This window comes from Bison bison, unplaced genomic scaffold (genome assembly GCF_000754665.1).
Source record: "Bison bison bison isolate TAMUID 2011002044 unplaced genomic scaffold, Bison_UMD1.0 scf7180017864180, whole genome shotgun sequence".
NCBI classification, from domain to species: Eukaryota; Metazoa; Chordata; class Mammalia; order Artiodactyla; family Bovidae; genus Bison; species Bison bison.
The window spans coordinates 4,699,312-4,703,915 of record NW_011494752.1 but is presented as its reverse complement, the minus strand read 5'-3'; the positions used below and the strand labels follow the sequence as shown (position 1 = coordinate 4,703,915).

General features: G+C 50.4%; 1 long non-coding RNA gene across 1 annotated transcript in view; it reads left to right on the top strand.

Annotated features, from left to right (window-relative positions):
• The window catches only part of LOC104990571, an 11,500-nt gene extending 7,183 nt beyond the window's left edge, over nucleotides 1-4,317 (top strand). Inside the window, exon 3 of the long non-coding RNA XR_825526.1 lies at nucleotides 3,504-4,317. This is a non-coding gene — a long non-coding RNA (uncharacterized LOC104990571). The remainder of the gene's footprint in view (nucleotides 1-3,503) is intronic.
• Nucleotides 4,318-4,604: the final 287 nt, after the last annotated feature.

Below are 4,604 nucleotides of genomic sequence, written 5' to 3'. Positions count from 1 at the left end.
CGAGGAATGATGCTAAAGCTGAAACTCCAATACTTTGGCCACCTCATGTGAAGAGTTGACTCATTGGAAAAGACCCTGATGCTGGGAGGGATTGGGGGCAGGAGGAGAAGGGGACAACAGAGGATGAGATGGCTGGATGGCATCACCAACTCGATGGACATGAGTTTGGGTAAACTCCAGGAGTTGGTGATGGACAGGGAGGTCTGGCGTGCTGCGATTCATGGGGTTGCAAAGAGTCGGACATGACTGAGCAACTGAACTGGAGTTCCCTTAAGGCCAAAAATCAGCCCTCCATTACTCTGTCAGTTTGGAAAATCGACCCTCATACACTCATTCCTCATAATGACTCAGTGTCCCATGGCACTCCTAGGGAGAGATTTGTTATCCAAATTGCGGGTCTTTATTATCATACCCCACCTCTATAGAGTCTCTATATTCTGCATGAAGATGGCACCTGGACTGTCCCTATCCTTCACCCCTGACCTTCCCATGGATCTACCCGCCTTAGACCCCCAAGTCTGGGACACTGATCACCCATCCATAGCCAAACATCATCCTCCACTCCACATTACCCTAAAAGACCCCTCGACTATAATCACCCAACAACAGTACTCTCTTAACCCGGAGGCCCACAAGGGACTTAAGCCTATCATAGACCATCTTCTTCAAGTCTCCATCTTAATTCCTACCGATTCACCACACAACACCCCTAATTCTAGCAGTAAGGAAGGGACCAAACTCTTGGAGACTGGTCCAGGATCTGCGAAAAATCAATGAGGCCATCATGCCGACATTCCCAGTAGTCCCTAACCCTTACACCCTTCTGTCTGCCATACCCCCGACTGCAACCCACTTCACAGTATTAGATTTCAAAGACGCCTTTTTCACCATCCCCCTCCACCCCCTCTCCCAACCCCTTTTTGCCTTCACCTGGCAAGACCCCAAGACTCATGTTTCCCTACAACTAACATGGACAGTTCTCCCCCAGGGGTTCAGAGACAGCCCCCACTTTTTTGGACAGTCTTTACAAAAGGACCTACAGACACTCGACCTAGCCCCGAGTCATCTCCAATACGTGGATGACCTCCTCCTTTGTAGCCCAACCCGAAAACTCTGCCTCCAACATACTGCCAAACCTTTTGGAGCCCTGGGATCCTGGGGTTATCAGGTATACCGATCCAAGGCCCAAATAGCCCAGACAAACGTCACCTACCTGGGGCTCTCCATATCCCACCAACAAAGAACTATTCCCCCAGGTAGAATCCAGGCCTTGATTAACTGTCCACTTCCAAAAACAAATAGGGAGCTCCTGTGTATCCTCGGCCTCCTAACTTTTTCCGTAGCTGGATCCCTAACTTCCCCCTCATTACAAAGCCGCTCTATGAGGCAACTAAAGGATGTCCAGATGAGCCCCTCTTTAACCCCTCCTCGCTGGCCAGTCCTATTTGCCAGCTCACCCAGAGCCTCCTCCAAGTGCCAACTCTCCACCTGCAAGATCACACCAGACCATTCTTTCTATTTGCACACTCCAACCAAGGACAGGCCCTGGGACTTCTGTGTCAGTGGGCTGGAGGCACCTGGGCTCCCGTAGCCTATCTGTCAAAACAGCTTGACATGGTGACCCAGGGATGGCCTCCCTGTGTACGGGCCATGGCTGCTATCACAGTGCTCGTACCTGAAGCAAATAAACTCTCTAACATGCCCCTTTAACAGTTTGTTCTCCACACACCTTTCGAGACTTACTACCACATCAAGCGCTTCTCTCCCTTCCCCCTTCCAGAGTACAGGCCCTACATGCCTTTCTCCTCAACCCTCAGCTCTCATTCTCCCCTTGCTCTCCCCGTTAACCCTGCCAGCTTATTACCCACGTCCTCTACAGCAGACCCCCTCCTACACAGCTGCAGCCTAATGGTAGATCTTACCCAAAACCCCTTCCAACATTTCACAGATCAGCCCATCCTAGACCCAGACACCCCACACTGGTTCATTGATGGCAGCTCTCAAAAATCCCACCCTTTGCAGCCGGATATGCCATCATCCAGGGGGACCTTCGTCACAATCACGGGACCCAGACAATTGAAGCTTCACCTCTGCCACCTCACACCACCTCCCAACAGGTAGAACTGATAGCTCTCACCAGAGCTTTAACTCTGGCTAAAAATCTAAGGGTTAACATCCACTCAGACTCCAAATATGCCTTATAACATTCTTCATGCAAACATCCTAATATGGGGAGAAGGAGGTTTCCTAAACCAAAAGGGATCCCCCACTATTAATTCAGACCTGATCCACAAACTTCCTAGAGGCAGCACTCTGACCAGACAAAGCCATCATCCTCCACTGTAGGGGACATCAAAAGAGAAGTCTCATATCAACCTACAACAATGCCACAGACCAGAAGGCAAAGGAGATAGCCCTGTCCCATCCTTCCCTCCAGTCCCCTGTCATCTTAGCCCTGACTCCATCCAACCCTCCCACCACCAGAGAAATCCTCTCTTATCTACACTCACTCTTTGATCCCTCGTCCAAGACACTCCAACAGTTCGTCCTCCATAACCACTTCCCCATGTCGACTGCTGACCAACAACATTTAGATAACCTTACCCGCTCCTGTCAGACATGTCAACGTACTAGTCCCAGTTCCCAGCGTAAACCTACACCCTTTCCAACCCATCAAATGCGAGGCAGCCTCCCAACACAGGATTGGCAGACAGACTTTACTCCTATGCCCCTGGTTCGGAGATTCAGATACCTCCTGGTCCTTGGGGACACCTTTTTGGGATGGGTAGAAACATTTCCTACCACAAACAAAAGAGCCCACACTGTGGCCCAAATCCTCCTCACAGAAATTATCCCCAGGTTTGGCTTACCTTCATCCCTACAGTCTGATAATGACCCAGAATTTATGTCCAAGGTCACCCAACAACTTGTCCAATTCTTACAGATACCCTGGAAATTTCACATTCCGTTTCGTCCCCAGTCCTCAGGAAAGGTAGAAAGGATGGATAGAATAATCAAAGAAATTCTTACCAAACTATCCCTCGAGGTACATCTGGATTGGACTAAACTTTTGCTGATTGTTTCCTCAAAGTATGGGCTTTGCCCAGAAAGCCCCTGGGGCTGAGCCCCTTGCAGGTGATGTACAGAAGGCCCATGCTCCCTCCTGGACTCCCCCCTGAATCTCTTCCCATACCAAGCTTCCTACACTCCCCTCTGCTGATGGAACTCTACAATGCCCTCTAGAAATAGGTCAACCACAACTTGCCTGCCCCTGACCCCCAAGCCCCCTTGCCCCTTTTACAAACTGGGGACATGGTCTACCTGTCTGATAATCCCCAGGGTGACCTAACCCCAAAGTGGCAGGGACCATTCAAAATCCTCCTCCTCACACCGACTGCCCCTAAACTCAGAAGGTCACCTCTTGGGTACACCTCTTGCCTAAAACGGGTCACCTCCGACCCTGCTCTGTCCTCCTTAACTGACTTATCAGGTCTCCCTCACAGGACCCACATCCTTAAAACTCACCCAGCGACAACCCCTGTCAGCCATCCCAGAGGACACTGAATGACCCGGACACTCCTTAACCTACGACTGTTCCTGACCCAACTACTACAAGACCTCTGGACCAGCACCCCGACTGGAACCTCCTTCGAAGCTCTGACCACCCCGGTGTCTCATCCGTGGCTCCAAGGGACCTTCTACAACCTAAGTCCAGAAGAAATTGATTTCTTTACTCTCATACATGAACACTGTTCCTCCTCAGATTTAAGCAACCACCAACTTGGGGCCTTCCGCCCCTCATCCTGACTGGCCTCTCCCCGTCTCTCTAACTATAACTGCACTCTTAATCTTAGTCCTTGCTATAAGCCCAGTAACTGTCTCCCCTCAGGACTGGTCACCTAGCCTTCATCTCTTCGTCGGTATCGCCTACATTGTTAGCTGTGTTCTACTCCTAGGGTGCTATTTCCTCCACACTGCCTAACTAACAGACCCATGACTCCCCCTGTTCTTATCCTTCCTGCACTCCCCTGCCTTCTGGCTAGTCCCTGCCCCTGCTCAGACATCTATTCCTATGTTCATTCCTCATGTTATAATATGGCTCCAAGACCATGAACCTTGGTGGGGCGGAAGTCTAAATCCCTACTCACTGTTAAAGTACAGAAGAGAGGGAATTTCGTGAGCACCTGCCATAAGCTAAATGGAAGAAACATGTTTTTATCCCATTACCCACTGGGGGTACTCAGACAGCAGTCGCTGCTGCTGCTGCTGCTAAGTTGCTTCAGTTGTGTCCGACTCTGTGAGACCCCATAGATGGCAGCCCACCAGGCTACCCCGTCCCTGGGATTCTGCAGGCAAGAACCCTGGAGTGGGGTGCCATTGCCTTCTCCGATGGGAGTGGGGTACTAGATTAATATCGGAAGAAGAAACAAGAACAAGTCATAAAGAACATAATTTCCTGGTTACAGGCTACCCCTGAGCCTTATAAATGCCTAGAGCTCCTTTCCCAATTACGGCATCTCCTAAAACCTCCCCCTGACAACCAACACCTTACCCGCCTTCTCAACTCTTCCTTCCAATTCTTCCAGTACACACAACACACATCC